Here is an 18,111-nt window from a genome sequence, read left to right as displayed (position 1 = left end):
TGAGGTCAGAACCTAACTCTCTAATAAATCTTGATATTTTACAAGAGAAAAAAAGGAAACCATGTATCGAACACTGCACCTTGGAAGGTTATGATTATTAAAATTATATTAGTGGGACTTAAAAATCATGTCACTTATTTTACTTAGCATTATATTAATTTTTTACTGGGGAAATAGTGTAATGGAATTTCAAAATCACAGCATCTTTCTGCATTCAGACAGTCAAAACATACAAGGACATTTTTTGGCAATATTTCATGTATTTTAACGTTTTTTTCTTCACTTTATAAAAACACAGGTGCTTTAACCAAATGCCAATGTTATGGTAAATAACAATAAACAGATGAAGAGTTCCAGTGTGATCTGTAAAATATTTGTTGACTAGTATTAGAATGAAATCTTAGGCCCAGTCTCCTCAGTTAAAAAGCACTCAGGTTTTGATGTTAGAAAAAATTGATGCCCTCCCACATATTTTATAGAGTTTAGTGTAAACCAGATATATTGTAAACCTTCAATAGTTATGCATACTGCTATATACAGGGCAGTTCAACATTTTACAAAGCAAAGCAGATAGATCCCTGTTATTTCAAGGGCTATTTCTTGGTGTTATTTTCTTATGCGATTGACTTATGTTTTGCTTTGCTTGTTCCTATGCTACAAGGGTTTAATGTTTGTTTTCTATCTAGCATGATTTTGCCCTCCTTCCAAATGATAAACTTGGCATTCTGCTAATAGTGTCAGCTACAAAAAATTAACCAAGCTAACTTTTATTGGCTTGTTTTCTTGGACAACAAACACAAAGAGATGAGATGCACCCCTGACCCCCTAGACCATCAAGTCATGTCATATGACTGAAGTGATTGGAATCTATGGAAAGGTCTGTTGTCAAAGACTTGTTTAAAAATTGAATGAGGAAATACCTTTCTCCCACTTTGATAGATAGTGCATTATTCTACTTTGGGGGCTCGGGGCTAAAATGTATTTAATTTTTAAAACTTTGATATGGTGATTTTTATAGTTATCTAAAACTAAAAACTTTCTGTAAGTTTGAGTGGGTTTTATTATCTTTTTTTCCCTATGCTTTATATTTTTATCAAAGTCAGTTTTAAAGAAAAAGTGATCTTTTATATATATATATATATATTTTTTTAATTTAGACAAAAGGGTTGGGAATTGTGAAGAGAGAAAGAAGAAAGCATATACAATATCCTCACCCTAAGAATCATCTAAACTGAGATAGAAGGTAGCAGCAGGAAATTAATACCAGGTTTTAAAAGGAAAAAATTGCTAATATAATGAAGCAAACAATGTGAAGTCAGATGCTGCATATGAATGAGCTTCTCTCCTACAAAGTGCTAGTGCCTTTTGTATAATATCCAAGCAGCATGATCAGAATTGATGCCCTTTTTTAAGACTTGGCCTGGTTCTCATAGTAGTGGACTTATTCAGAGAACTTGGATTAAGAAAATTTTAGACATGTAAAAACATCACCATATTTCTGTTTTGTAATTGTCAAAAGTGATAGAATTTCTTCCAATGTCATTTAAAAAGTCATGTTCAAAAATGGATACTGGTAATGGTAGTGCATTCCTGACTATAATTAACATCACTGAATATGAATGTGGCTGAAAGGGAAAGTTTAGGACCATATATGTCACTAGAAGAAAAGCTAGGGATAAAACATAGGACTGTATAACACAGTGAACCCCATTTTGAATGATGACTGTGGTTAAGAGTACAAATATTAGCACATTCTTTCATGAGCTATTGCAAATGTATGTCACTATTACAAGGTGGTATATGGGGAAAAATACACCTAATGCAAACTGTGGACTATAGTTGACAGCAATGTTTTAATATTCTTTCATCAATTGTAAAAAAAGACATCACACCAATGTCAAGTGTCAACAATAGGGCAGTATAGGGGTATGGGAATTTTCTTTTTGGAGTATTGAAATGTTCTAAAATTAATTGTGTGATGACTGCATGACTCTGTGCTTATACTGAGAACTATTGATTACACACTTTGGAAGGATTGTACAGAGTGTGACAATATCTCAATAAAACTACTAGTAAAAAAGTCATTTTGTCATTTCTCTATTATCTTTTACTCATATGCAAAAACGTGAATTATTCTATAGCTAATAACAAGACATAACTTTATATCAGTATACTTTCAAGTCAAAAACTCAATATTAAAATGAAATTAAAATAAAAATAATTTTAAAACAGAAACCAAAAAAGTTCAGTATTAACAGTTGGACATATGAATACTGTTAACAGTTACCTGACTGGCCATACAGACACAGACTAAATAACTGCTGTAATACAGTTGTTCAAACTCAAGCAAAAAATGTCCATATTCATCTTAGCTACCTGTTAATCAACTAATTTTCTAAGTCCTACTTGGCCCAAGACTATCTGGGAAATGCACTATTAGTTTTGAAAGCAAGAGTAAAAACAGAATGACAAGAGTAAAGCTGACCAATCTTGGAAACCCTCATTTTTTTAAGTGAATGTGATAATACTGACTTAAAATGCTTCATGGAAAGTTCTCTAACTAGACTGAACAGGAGCCCAGTAATTTTAACAACATTGTTAAACCATTAGCAAATTCCTCTGGTGAACTTCACGACATGAACTATAAGAGCAGCCTCTTAAGAATTCTCCAGCATGCAAAGCATTTGTATACTTGTATGCCTTCAACTGAAGCTTATTAAGATCTACAATCATATTTTCAAATATATGGCATAAACCCCTAGAGGGCCAAGGCTGGGACCAGATGTGCCATTTTATCTCTCTTCCACCCCTTCTCTGCTCCCTTGCTAACATTTCATTAAGTACAGCACACAATTCAGCACACAGTAAGTGTCAAAAACCACATACATCCCTCTATATGTATGTTATCAAGAAACGCAGCTATTTCAAGTTCTAAAAATGTACAATCAGATTAAGATAAAAGAGAGCAAAGAGGAAAAAAGCAAAACACATCTTATGTTCTTTCACTTTGTCTGTTATTGAACATGCAAAATAAACTATTTCAGGCAGTATATACATAGAACACAACTTTTTAATAACGGGAATGAGAAATTCTTGCAGTTCAAGGAAGTAACTAAAGACAGATTACCAAAGACAAATGATCTCCTTTTTCACCACTTCATCAAATGCAGCACTTGAAATTACTTAGTAAAGCATTGTGGTAATACGTTGCCCTAAAAAAGTAGCCAGTTAGAAAACATTTTATCTCAGAGAAGCCTTCATTTCCCTAGCCCTCCTTCATCATTAAAAACTACTTCTCTAGTTTGATGCGTTTTTCCAGAGAGCAATGAATAGGTTAGATCAGCAATGGACTTTATCCACTGACATGCAGACTGACTGATGGAAACTTCTAACAGCCTTAAGACTTTAAGCCTCAGTACAAGAGTTTACATCAGACCCTTCACAGAAGAGGAAAGCCATTTAATCCTAGAAACTTGCTAAACTTCCTACAAGACAAACCAGAGATTTTGTGTATTTTATTAATTCCACAAAACCAGTAAAATAATACTTTTATATCTCTGTGTGTTCATATTTCTTTCCTCTTTCCTGTATAATTGTGCACTGGGAAACACAAGTGCTTAAGCTTGAGCTTCAGGTGGCAACCCCAATTTCACTCTGTACCCCATGCGTCATTCTTCCTATTAAGTGCTACTGCTTGCTTGGGTCCCTGAGAATAATTGCTACCACTTCATCCTGAAATGATGTGTGGGTTTAAAAAAGAGAGAGAGAGAGAAAGGAGAATGCCAAGGGGCACACTGTGCTTATTCTCGCAAAAACAAAGGATTCATAATTTAAATGGAAAGTGACTAGAGCTCACATTTGCCCACGTGCTTTTTATTAAATTATTGAAATCTTTTTTTATTCCTCCACATATTTTAATTCTCAACTCCAATGTATATTTTCAGTGTATTTGTACTGAATAAGAAAAAACTCCCAAATGATTGCATACCAAAGAGCAGAGCCTCCTGTTTTCTGAGATTGATGTATGTTTATGAGGAAATCCAGCATGCAATTTTCAAAACCTGCAGGTTCATTGTAAGTTAAACCATGTGGCCTCTACTCAAATCATCCCTTCCTTTCAAAATCACTCATCTGAGCTCCCAATTGCCCTCTTCCCTTGAAGCTTTCTGCACTGATGTGCTCTGGCCAAGTCCTGGCTCCGTGCAGGTGGAACCCATCTTGAGTAGGGGATTCAGCAAGCATCCCTGCCATTCGTTTGGCCACTGACATACTGCTACAATGCCTTTCCAAACAATGGGCTCTGCTTGGTTTTCACTCTATTTCAGATAAGGAACTTATAAATTTAAAAAAGAAACTTCTGTCAATTAAAAATATAGAGCAATGTTTTAAGTGGGCATTAAAATCACCTGGAGAGCTTGATAAAATTATATATTCCAGACCCTTGTTCTGGACTCAGAGTATTGACGGCACGTGGTGATTTGCCTTTTAAATTTGAGAACTTCTTATAGGGACATTAATGTAAATTGTATGTCATTACAAGGGTGGGAAAAATACTTTTAGAAGGGTATGGGTTTTTTTTTTTTAACAAAACACAAACAATACAAAAGTATGTACTGCTGAATGGATAAATTAGAAACCACTCTCCAACCTCAAGCAGGTATTAAAATTTAAGCACTATCCACTGTTTCATTGGTAGTTTTTTTTTAAAGTTAATAGAAAATGCAGCTTTTATTTCATTGCCTGATTTTTAAATATTTTCATGAAAAATGGTAGAAAGTCCGAGGTCGTACTTCATGGTTTCAACTTCAGTCCAAGGGAACTAATGTCTGCCATCTGAATTCTCAGACAAAAGAAATAAAAATACAACTTAAGCAAAGAATGTGCTGTCCATTTTTAAAGCTTTGTGTTTGTTCATTTTCACTCAGCCTAGGCCTCATTTAGTCGGGATTTGCACAGGATCCTGCTGGAGTGCCTCGGCGTTGTTAAGTGACAATCTAAAAGCCGGTTTAGGATTAGCCAGCTTAACCAGGTGAGCGGAGGGTTTCGCTTCGGCTGGGAAAGAGCGCGGCAGCTCTGGCGGAGGCCACCGTGCGAGGCTGCCGCGCCGTCGGCGGCCCGAGGGGAGCGCCACGAGCGGGTGCTGCTGAGGGCGCCCTTCAGCGCGGAGTAGCGAGGTGCAGGCCGCCCTGCGCCAAGGCCCGCTTCCCCGCCCTCCCGCGCCACCGTGAGCGCGTGCCGGGCGACACCGCGAGTGTAAGTATTGGATGAGACCCTTCTGTGTATTAATTAGCACTTTCTAGGGGAACTTGTCATGGCGTATTATGAGATAATCACTCCAAAATCACGTTGAAGAAGCGCACAAGTTCCTAAGAGTCACAGCAGGCATCAGCGCGGTTTCTAGTTTAGAAGACCAGCTAGGACTCTTGCCTTGCCCATTATTTCTTAAATGCCAGAATGATTTGATTTGTCCATCCTGAGGCAGCAGTGTTTTTCTTATCTGTCGGAAAATGAGGTGGCAAACTTAATTATAGCTTAATGTTTTTGCAGAAAGCCGTGTTTACCACTCAGCAAGACTCTTATTCCCAGTCTGTACCTGTCCATTCAGTGACCACAGTTAGAGCATCACCAAGTCTGTCCATTTGTTGTGTGATGGACAGTGTGAGGGCGTGGTTCAGAGAAATGCATCTGCTCAGGAAATTGCAGAGCAAAGAATTTTCCTTCAAGGATACAAAGATGTGACTTTTGAAAAAGTATGCCTGCCTGTGAAAACTTATCACATTCATTTACATGTTTAAAGACACTACAAATTTTAGAGAAAGGAAGCATGTGAGAAGCAGCATACCAGCAAAGGCAAGGAAGGGAAGGTAAAATATGGTTAAAAGGGATAATGAGTAGAGCAAATATGTCTGTTCAATTAGCAAGACTCTAAATTCCAGCATCTTGCTGCTCTGTAAGTATGGTTCATGGATTAGCAGCATCTGCATCTCCAGGGAGTTTGTGAGAGATGCAGCATCTTGGGCCTCACCTAGACCTACTAAACCACAATCTGCATTTTAACTAGATCTCCAGGTGATTCATATGCATATTAATATTTGAAATGCTCTGGGGTAAAAACTACAGCAGGTGGGTGGAAACTGATATGTGCCTTGAGCTCCAGAACACACTTTGGATTTTAGTATGTCAATGAAGGGAGGTAAAGGAAGATTTTGAGCAAGGACATTATTTTAAAAAAGTAATATGATATTGTGTATTAAGATTTGGAGAGATATATATTTATAAGATATATATAAACATAAAAACCATTAGAATGTTATTGAGGTAGTTCACTTGATGGCCATGTAGGTAATGATCAGAAAGTATTTAAATGTATCATACTTTATCCTATATTTTCTTTTATACTAATTCCTAGAGAGGATTGAGTCTTCTTGCTCTTAGTTTCCAGGGAGCCAAATGACCTCAGAAGTGTCACTCTCAAGCAGTATTTTGTCCAATAGCAGCTCAACAGAGACTCACTCCCCAGGTCACCAGGTTGCAAAACTCATGTCAATCCACAATCACCCTAGCCACTGCCTAGAGGGTCCTAATGTAGGATTGTGATGGCATTATGAAAAGTAAGAAGCAAGATGGGAAGAAATAAAGGGTGGAGAGAAAAATGCAATGGAAAGAGACTGAGAAATAAAGAAGAGGAAGAAACATACAGGTTTCCCCTGCTATCCAAATTCTGGCTACCCAAATTCCAAATTCAGGAGCTTGAATTCTGATAGCAGGGGATGCTTGCACTGTCACAGAACACTGGGTGAGAGAGAGGAAGTGGTGAAGGGAATGTAACCAGTGCCATTTACACTGAAGTCCATTGATAAGAGAATTGGTAGATGACCAGGGAAAGAATTTGCCCCAGCCATCCTGCCTACCAATGAATCTTGATGGTTTATTGTTAGAGCATAGAGTATGATTCATGAATCAAGAGTGTGAAGCTGCTGAGCTTTTAATCTGTAACCTCCTTCCCACTGTGTCTTTAGTCCTGTCTTAGTTGGAGGCAGGCACAGCAGGGACAGGGCTGCTGGTAGGTGACAGGATTGGTAAAGCAAGTATAAAGCTGCTCTGCAATTGTAGATAGAGCAGGTGTTGGAAATCTTCTATTGGGGATTGTTATCTCTGTTAATTTTCTAATGCTAATTTGTTATCTATATTATGACAATTTTCCTGCCTCAACTAACACGTCCCCCTGCACACTAATTTCTTTAATCTGACTGGCTCATGTGCAAGGCTGGCCTAACTTGAAATATGTACCCAGTAACAACTATCTTCCTAAATCTGCCATCATAGTTCCCTAAGTCTCACGTTAGCAGTCATTGCTGTAAAAGCCTTTTGAAGACACATTTCTTTGGTGGTGGTTTATTACAAGAGGCAGTTTAAGAGCCACTTAGAAGCTATATCACCTGAACAAGATACTTGACACCTCTTGATGCCATTTCCCTTATGTGTAATGTATAATGTGGAGTTAATATTAATGCCTACTCAATAGGGTTGTCATTAGGATAAAATGATTATATGTATGTATACACACACACATACATATGTGTGTATATATATGTATTACTGTAATTACACATAGTACAGTGCCTGGCAATATTAAATATTACTATGTAAATATTAGTTGTTGTTATTATCAAATACCAGCTCCCCAAATATTACTATCACAGCCTGTTGATAAGACAGAGCTGCGTTTATGTTTACTGCAGCAAGGGAGAACTACACCTTGACAGTTTTGAAAGTGTCTAGAAGGGAAGAAGGAGGCAAGGTTGATATTGATTGAGAAATGCAAGTTTGGCTTAAGGTAGGTCTTTCAATAAGGGGAAGCTAATTTCACCTATCTGGCAAGTACTCCTGTTGTTATTTATGCTCAGGACACTTATATTATATGTCAGTTAGGACTGGGTAAAGGTATTGATACAACAGTCCAGCCCCAGTTTTCTGTTGCTGCTTTCGGTTAAAGAATTGATGGGTCTGAACAGCACTGAAATACATATCTGAATGTGATTAAAGGGGAACTGTTAGATTGTATATATAGCAACAGAACAAAAATTTTTAAAACATCCATAGAAGTAAACTACACAAACAGTGACCCCTAAGTTAAACCATGGGCTGTAGTTAATATTAATACTACAATTATAAAAATGTGCTGTCATCAATTGTAATAAACATTCCACAACAATGCAAGGTGTTAATAATAGGGTGATATATGGGAATCCTTCATTTTATACATGATATTCTATAAACCTCCAACTTCTCTAATAAAGAAAGAAAAATTTAATCAAATCATTTGCAAGAGTAAATGTCTTCTAGAATAATAGTCACGCCAATGTAAACGGTAAGCTGTGTGTTTTTGGGGTGTAGATGGAGCTGGGGGGACAAGAAAGGGTGAGGTATTTTCAGTCTTCAGTGTCCAAGTTCTGTGTGTGAGTGGATGGCTTCAGTTCTCATTATTATTATTATTATTATATTTTTCTCGGTAAGTGCCAAGTTTAGCTAACTACCACATGAATAAGAATCATTTAACAGGATAATCTACTGTTACCCTTAGCCACAAAGAGGACATCCAGACCTTGAGAAATCAGACAAAATGGAGGCAAGTTCCTGAGAGGTTAGATTTGAGGAAATCAGTGATGGAGCAGAGGACTCCACGGGGGTATTGAGAGGGAGTCAGTTGACAGAATGAGTGGTGAGATGATATCAGAAACAAACCGCAGTTTTGTTTTTCTAATGTCAGCCTGCCTTCTTCAGCATTTCATCATTACAATGGGTTTAGTTCTTAGGATGGCAACAGACAGGAATCTTGTCTTTGTTTTGTTTTTCCTTTTATAGCCATTAGGGTATCTGAAAGATCCTTTGAGAAAGGTGTTGTACCTTTATTATTATAAGAAATAATATTTGCAGGTAGATACATGTGGGAATATTAAAGACAGGCAGTGTGGCTATGATTAAAGGGCAAAGGCTTTGGAGCCAGGTGGATCTGCTTTCAAATCCAAAGCCTGCTTCTGCTACATCCTACATGTGACCAGAGATATGGTATTTAACCCTCCAAGCTTCACTTTCTTCATCTGGAAACTAAGACCACAATACCTACCTGCAGGGTTGTTAAAAAGAAAGAGATAATGTATGCAAAAAATGACAGGCAAATCATAATTCCCAACAAAATCTCACGTATCTAGCAAGTAATCTTTGTTATTTATGCTCAGGACATTCACTTTTAACATCAATATTTTCATTCATTTCCTCAGATAATATTTGCTTTTAAACTTTTTTCATAAGGTTATAAGTTCTAGACTATCAAAAAATATCTGGAATTATCCCCAAACTTTTTTTTAAAATTTTATTTCAGCAACAGTGTTTCAAAAAAGAAAACTTATCTAGGTTTATTATCGATTTATTATAGCAAATAAATCTAGATCCAGATGCTAGACCAGGAGGACTGGCTGAGAAAGTAGGTTTCAAGGACTTAATATAAAGTAATTAAAAGGCAAACCATAATTTTAATTTAAGATTGTATGAAAGCATTATTTTTTTCTTTTTTTCATTTTTGTATCTTTTATCAATGTAACTGCCTTTGTCATCTCTGATTTCTATTTAAGATGAATTTTTCTGCCCAAGAGGTTTACAATGAAAAGAAATGATATTGACCTCATAAAAATGGCATTTTTGTGCATGTGTAATGCATTTCATTTAATGCTGCTTTTGAAACTGAATAGCAACGGTGTCTTCTCATTTCTCCTCTTCCTTTCCATGGTGCCAAAAGGGCCCATACATCCAGGTAGCCTTCAGATACAGTGCCAGAGAGCCCCTATTTCCATCACTCCCTCATGATGAATGAGGTTCTTCTTCTAAACAAATAAGCACTTCAGAAGGTTACCCTTGACAGGGTTGTTAATCCAGACAGCCTGCCTTATCGCTACAGAATTCAAGGGCTGAAGTTTTACAGGATCCCTGCACTGCCTGGCTCTAGGGCAAGAAGCTGTATGGCACATGGCCACCCTTTGAAAAGAACAACAGGCTCTACCTTCAATGTTCTCTTTGCTTCAAGATCTGGTCTTCAGCAAACATGGAATTTTTCTCTCAGCAAATTCAAACCATTTGCATTATGCATGCAGTGACTGGTTAATATGTTACATTAATATAGTTTTCATTCTAATTGCCAACATAAATTCTCAAGCATGCAAAGGAAATAAAAGGTAGGAAACTTAAATAACTCTTCCCTGGTCTTAGAAGAACAGAACTAGAAACACTATTTCTGGATTCTAGTTTGTGAAACAGAGACAATCTCCACCTCTTATCATCAATGTATAAATTTCTTACCAGAACTCTCTACATTCCAGAAGCTATTAAGAATCAGCCTCGACTTAATATTCCTTTTAAAAGATGTCAGTCCACCTTAATTCAATGAGTCCAACAAATCTCTCAGTAGCATCTCTTAAAATATACTGTCCAGATGATCGTTAAGAAATCAGGAATAGGAATTCTTTAGCTAGCATACAGTCTCTTGTTGTATTTTAAGTATTAACTTTTTTTTTTCAATAAAGGTTAAAAGTTTTGCCCACTGTAAATGATTAGCTTGCACTTGGGATTTCTGAACCTCCTCTATTCTTTCAGTCCCACAGTGGAGCACTGCTGAGATACGTAGAAATAAAGAATGCATATTTTTTATCCCAGTCCCAAGCCTTAGGTCTTAAAAGGTTTAGGAAAAGCATGTGACAAAGCCTGTTTGAAAAGCAGAGCAAAATATGGTTTCAGTTTATAAATTATGAAATATTCAGAAGCACAGGCAAACACCAAGGAATTGGTTACTGTAAGATATCTACAACAGTTTTTTTCTTTTTTTTTTTCTCATCTCCTTGCTTTCTCTTTTTTCACATTAAGCCAAAATGCAAATGAAATACAAATGAAATGCCTTAGCGCTGCAAAGATAAGAAGGTAAAGAATTGTGCCAAAAAAAGAAAGAATTATTTTAATCAAAGAATTTTTAGATTGACTGTTTCCTAGGGTAATTTTATGATCTGCATGTGGCTTGAATATTAATTTTTTTAAAGATTTATTCATTTATTTATTCCCCACCCCACCCCCTGCTCATTGTTTGAGGTCCCTGTCTATTCTCATATATCCATTTGCTTTGTGCTCTCTGTGTCTGCTTATCTTCACTTTAAGGGGCGCGGGGAACTGAACCCAGGATCTCCTATGTGGAAGAGAGGCACTCAGTCACCTGGGCCACCTCAGCTCCCTGGTTTCTTGTGTCTCTCATTGTCTCTCCTCCTTGTGTCTCTGTTGTTGCATCATCTTTGTGCATCAGCCGTGCCAGCTCACCTTTTCCAGGAGGCCTTGGAATCAAACCCAGGACTTCTCATGTGGCAGGCAGAAGCCCAATCGCTTGCACCACATCTGCTTCCCAATATTAAATTTTATGACCCTGTAATTAAGCAAGATACACATTCTATTTTATTTTTAATTTCCTACACAAAGGACCTAAAAATTATAGTTTATAAATTTTGCTACTCAGTGCAAAGAGTTTGCAATAATGTTCCAACCCAGAACTGCTGTCTAATAGACAATATGGAATGCAACTCTCATATTCTTTTAATTTATGTCATTGCATTTATTAAAGAAAGAAGAACTAGAATATTGCTCTATCGCAATGATAATACTAACCTTCCTAATATTCAGAATCTCTTTGAGTAGCAATTTAGGCCTTAACTGGGGATCTAAGGCCTTACTGAAGATTCAGTATAAATGAAAGATTAAGCAAGTAATATTAAAATGGCTCAAGAAGATTCCACACAATAAGGAAAGAGTTCAATGTTTTCAGGTTTCATATAAATCTATACGCATGCACATCAGGTATAATTGAAAAGATCTAAATCTTAGGCGGGATCAGTTCTCTTGTAATGTTCATAGATAGGGTCTTTTAGATTCACATAAGATCCATTCCTTCAAACGGCATACAAATTTTTAAAAATTATTTGCATTTAATATGAATTAGTAAAAGGGTAAAAATTATTTAGAATTTCAACACAACTAAATTCAACTATTACAAGCAGAGAATTAAGCAAACCTGCAAACTCCTTTTACCCTCCATCCCAAAAGACACATTTTTGGCTATGCCATTCTTTACTCAGACCATGTTCAAACTTTATAGCAAAGAAAAATTTTTTTTCCTTAAAGTTCTATGGCTAATCTGTAAATATACAGTTATGTTAGTTATCTGTGTCCAAAAAATCTGTTAAATAACTTTTTTTATCTATCTTAAGACTCAATTCAAAATGCATCATCATTATAACACTATCATTACAGTCTTAAAAAATACATATTTTCCTTAGATTTCCACAAAGAGATGAAAATGTTATTTTATTTGTAATGATAATAACATTATAATAACTCTATTCAAAGGATGAAGAGATAATTTCTAGGTAGATTTTAATCAATGTTCCTGCATGGAGATAGGTCAGGTGCCAACTGAAGGATACATGTAAGAGGAACCTCAGTTAAATACACAATGGAGACTTTTAAAGGGGGCTGTATAAATGAGGGACAATTCAAAAGGAAAGTAAAATATCAGAGGCTAGATTCAGTTTCAAATGCCTTGGCTTTAGAGATTATGACAAGAAGTTGACTATCAACAAAAAAAGAAAGTAAAGAAGAGACATTTCTCTTTCATAGGTAATGGAAAAGATTTCAAAATAAGGCTTAAAGCAAATCCGAGTCACCTTAGGTCTTCAAGCTTAGACCTTCAAGTTTTGTTATGAAAATTAAAGGATATCTTATAAGACACTAAGTTTTGTTCTTAAATATCTTTCTAGGGTCTTAGTTCTAATCTATTGGATAACTTAAATCTTATTTATTAAGAGTTGAGCTTGATATGTTTAAATAGAGATCTTTTCAGACTTCCATGGAGATATATTGCTTTCCAGTAATAAGGCAAATATGCACATCCCAATAGCTCTTAATTTTTACATATCTATTGATTAGAGCATTCTGCTAAGGAACAAACACAATAGCATCCATGGGAGAGCTATCAAGTGTGATGTGTCTGCCGCAGAGAGAGGTTGTGCCCCTTGTTTTCCTACCTCTGTTATCTCACAAGACAAATCTCTCCAGCCTTTAATTGCAGCCTTGACTGTGCAATAATTAACAGTTTAGGTTGGGAGAAGGGTCTTTTAAAATGACCATGTACTAGATTAGATGTTTTCAACATATACCTTCAATTTAAAGATGGAATTGATTGGTAAAATAAAAATTGCTTGGCAACTGTCATTTAATGGTCTGCTTGGACTGTACCGGAAAGCATTTAGATTGATTGTTCTTTGAGATGAATGTATAAAGTTGATTTAACTGATATGAGTCACTCTTAACATTTATCGTTAGATACAATCTATGTAGCCTGATAGCCTGCTGTATTCTTTTTGAAAAAGATCAACTGAAGAGATTCTCCCTTTGTAGTTCCCCTGAAAATAAACATTAACTTCTGCATCAGAGAGTAGGATGAGGAAAGACTCCCAGGGCAGTTTATAGTGTACATGAGGTGGAGGTGCTACTGGGAAGCACAGATTAGAGAACTCCCTTTAATAATAAAGTCAAATAAACCCCAGAGGAGATAATTCACTGGGCTTTCATCAGTTCCACTCACATCTCATGAGATTTTATCACAGGACAAAGTAAAGTAGATGGATTGAACAAAAAAGTTAAAAGTTCTCCAAAACATTGACTTCATAATATAGCAACAAGACTCATTGTCAGACTGAGTTTCGATGCTTATAAAAAAAGAAACTAGCTCAATAATAGAAATAATTTGAATACTGAAGTAAAAAACAATCGTTTTCCTAATGCACACTTTTGTAATGGTGTAGTCTTAATATTATAGAACTTTTTTTCCAAATGAAGACATGATATCATGGAGATTTATTTTCACAGAAATGCTATGAAGTTATATCTCTGCATATGTATGAAAACTTTAGGCTTGATTCAGTTTATATTTTCATATGGTAAAATAAAAGTTGTGTTTTAAAAATATTACATAATTTTCTTCATTAAAATATTCCTAGATATATGTGTGTGTATGTGTGAGAGGGAGAGAGAGAGAGAGGTGTGTGTGTGTGCATATGTGTGCATGTGTTAGTAGATCAAGTATAGTGAACATAATACTTTGGTTCTATTCAGGAAAACAATCTAAGAATAAATTTCTTTCTTCATCCTATCTTAGACATGAATTATGATTTGAAAGTCTTACAGATCTCATCTTAACATTTCATCAAATTTGGCCTTTCTTAAAATATTCCCTTGGGCCTAGAGCAAGTAACAGGGGAGGATGGCAGGTATGAAAAAGACATAAGAGATCTCACCTCGCTGACCACCTAAATTACTTTTTGAACCACACTTGTTTCCATGAAACATTTAAGTCTGTGGTTTCAGAATTTAAAAATAAAAGTACCATGTACTAGAAACACAAGAAATATTGCTCCAAAATGTATTAAGCGTGGTAAGGACTGGCTTTATGAATTGTGGAGTCCAGAAAAAAAGTGAAGATGTGGGGCATCAGCGCAAGGTTGAACCAAGCGTTGGGCCCTGTGTGCCTCCACAGGTCACAAGCCCATGAAGCTAGCAGGCCCTGTGTGTGAGTAAGGAACAGCTTAATTTGCTGCGAGTAACTTCTCCATGGTACATGTTATTCTCCATCAAACAACCTCAAAGGACAAATCTACATCTGCATTGATTGGATATCCATTCAGAGACCTTTTACCTAGCCTCTGTTTGTGTGGCTTCATATCTTTATGACATGGAATGAACAGCTTGGCGCCACGTTGCTGTTACCCATTAACCATTCCTGTTTTCCTAATCATCTTTGACTCCATCTTTCTCTGTCCTATCTGTTATTGTCTTCGGAAAAGAGATGTGAGGTTTCCTTAGCCTGTTCTGGTTTACGTGACATGATTTGTGTATCTGCCTACAAGAGTTTCTCAAATGAACTCTGTGCATTATCTTCTTCCCCCAGCCCCTCCTTCTCAGAAGAAAGAAGAAAAAGGTCATACATCTGTAAAATGACAGCACTTATGAAAAATGAGAGTTTGGCCCACATGGCTCTCATCAGACACAGACTCATCTGCTGTGCCACAGACTCTGCTCGTTTCCTTCAGGATCAGACTGCAGTTAAAAACAGGAAACACCTAATAAATTGCCTGGTCTATCAAATTAACAAAGCATGAAGAAACTTTTAGGTAATCAATGTGTATTTCTTGGTGAAAAAATGCAAGCGTCAAACATAGGTTCGTAAGAAACTCAAAATGTGACCATATTTTACTCTATGAAACTGCTTTAAGATGTCAACCTAGTTTAAATTTAAAAATTAAGAAACCCGCTCTGAGAAGGTGTGGATAAATTGGACTTTCTACTTGATTTTCTATTACTCATGGACTTAAAGCACTTCAAAAGTCATGAGAAATTCTATTGTACAATCACTGCACTAGAATTTGAGACACACATATTTGAAAAAAAAAACTGCAATAACTTACAGCAGGGTCACACAAATGACAGGATTCCCAGAATAGCTCCTTTTCTGTACAATTAATTGATCTAATGATTTTTTAATGGGAAAAAATTCTCAGGAATATTAAAAGGTTTTATTACAGCTGTATCTAATTGCCAAGAGCCGCTTGTTTCATACATTCTTGCCAAGAGTAGAATCACTAGTAAACCATGGAGCAAAAGGTGACTTTCTTGAGCTATATTTTGGATTATTAAAGAAATTTAAGTTTGGAATATACCTATAGGATTACAAACCTTCCCACCCCAGCTCCTTAAAAAATTGTCTATGAAAAATCTGAAAACACTTTGCCCTTCAAAGCCTGTGAAAACCTAACCTCCTCGGATGCTTGTGTGCTAGGTTTTCTGTCCAGGCTTTTTTGTTTGTTTTGTTTTTGCAGTAACAACAACAGAGTAATTTTATAAGCCTTTATCCAGTTTTGGAACAGTGGGGTAGCCTTGACTTTTACTGATGGTTATCCTTGGATTAATTGAAGTGTCAATGGTCCTGACTCTCAAACTGCTGGAAGCCTTTTCTGTTTGTCTTAGCTCTGCAGTGCAACTGAACAGCAAGTAAAACATCTTCCTGGAGTTTGCCCTTTTTCTTAGTAATAAATAACTCTGGATTGTGTAGCCTCTTTAGTTTATGTATATGGACATATTCTTAAAATGAGCTTCTGGGAAAATCAAGGAAACAAAAACTTTTCAGAATTGACAATATCCCTTAGATTCCAATGTTTGAACACACTCATTAGGAAGATAACATTTATTTCAAGAAAGAAGAGTCAACTGTTCTGATCCTAAGAAGTGAAATGAAATGTTTCTACCACCCTTAAAGATATTGTACTGTTTGAATCAAGACACCAGGCCACCAAAGTGTTCTTTGTCCTGTGCATGAGTGACCCCTTCAGGAGCAGTATTGCAAAGACTGTTCTAAGCATAAAGTGGGAAGGGTTTCCCTGATATAATATATGAATACTAACAATTTCCAGAAAAGATACATTAGGTCAATTCATTCAAAATTTCCTTGAGAATAATAATTATGATTTTTCACAATCAAGAAAATGCTTCTTCTCTATATATATTTCATACACCATCCACATTTATTAATCAAGAAATAATTTTTTGAACATTTCAAACAATCCATTCTCTGACTCTATAAGCATAATAGAATTTATCAAATTATGGATCTGGATCGTTCCCAGGATAATCTGGTTACCACAGCAATGAGGGTAATAACAGCATAATCCCTGCCCTGTAAGAGTTTGGAACTGAATTGCAAATTGCATGACAAAGACATTTAAAATTTAATCTAGAATTGTCAAAGAAGACATAACAATTTCATGATCCTTGTGGTCTTAGCTGGGATACCTGAAACCGATTGACCAGTGGGCAGTCAGGAAGATACAAGTTTTAGAACTGAGATAATTCTGCATCTGTGAAAAGTTGGACCCAAGCAGAATTACCAACAACCCAAAATAAATGCCTAAAAGGGACGGTGGGGGAGTTGGTTATGAAGTGGGGTTCCACTCAGGTTGATAACACACAGAGTGCCTTCTAATCTGGAAAGTAGGAATACCCTTCTATAAGCAAGTGTGGTTAGGGAGCATCTTGGACCTGGCATAGAAGAAAATGATTGAATGTGGCAATGCCTCAGCCTCAGCGTCTAGGGGCTACATATAGGATTTAGCTTCTTAGGAATAAAGGGTTAGTGAGAGTATGGCCCAAATCAACCTGCACGTTAGAGCAAGATGTCATTTTGCATGGGGGCCTGGACTACAAACTGGCAATGATGGTATCCACCTGGACATCGTTAGGGAAGACAAGCTGCTGCTCCCTTAGAGATCATGCAATGAATGACAGAGTCAAGATTGAGGGCAGCAGAGCAATTACTTACCTTCCCTGTGTTGAGACTAACAGGACCCTAAGCAGCAACTGTGCCAAATATTGGACAAACTGGGTAAGCAGGGACAGACTCATAGAAGAGATTTGGTTTGAGCCTTTGAGCAAAATGAAATTTTGAAAAGGAGCATGTATTTGTGAGGGAGTATATTTGTGGGGAGAGGAAGTAATATTTTGCACTGCATTTATGATGCAAAAACTGGTTATTGAGCATTCTACCAAACAACTTCAATAATCAATACTTTGTTACATAAATGGAATAAAGATCATTAACATATAAAATGATGATATGAAGACAATAAAGATTTCCAAAGGTTTCCTAAATGATGTTAATAAAGTTTTTAAAAATTAAATTGTGATTTCTATAATAAAATGACAGTTTTTGTGTTAAATAGAATTAGAAATTATTTATCACTGAAATAGACTGCAAATATAAGCCATAAAATTCAATATATCAATATGACATTCAGGCTGGTTAATATTTCAGGCTGGTTAATATTTCTAACATTTATTGTGCTGTTTCTTATATGTGCATATATTACAAAATAAATAAGAACAACAATGCACTAGAGAAATAGCAAAAGTCAAGAAAAGGCAATTCACAGAAGAAAAATAAAAATATAATTAACAACTATATTGAGGGGCTGG

Source organism: Dasypus novemcinctus, chromosome 1, assembly GCF_030445035.2.
Source record: "Dasypus novemcinctus isolate mDasNov1 chromosome 1, mDasNov1.1.hap2, whole genome shotgun sequence".
Classification (NCBI taxonomy): domain Eukaryota; kingdom Metazoa; phylum Chordata; class Mammalia; order Cingulata; family Dasypodidae; genus Dasypus; species Dasypus novemcinctus.
This window is presented reverse-complemented; position numbering follows the sequence as displayed.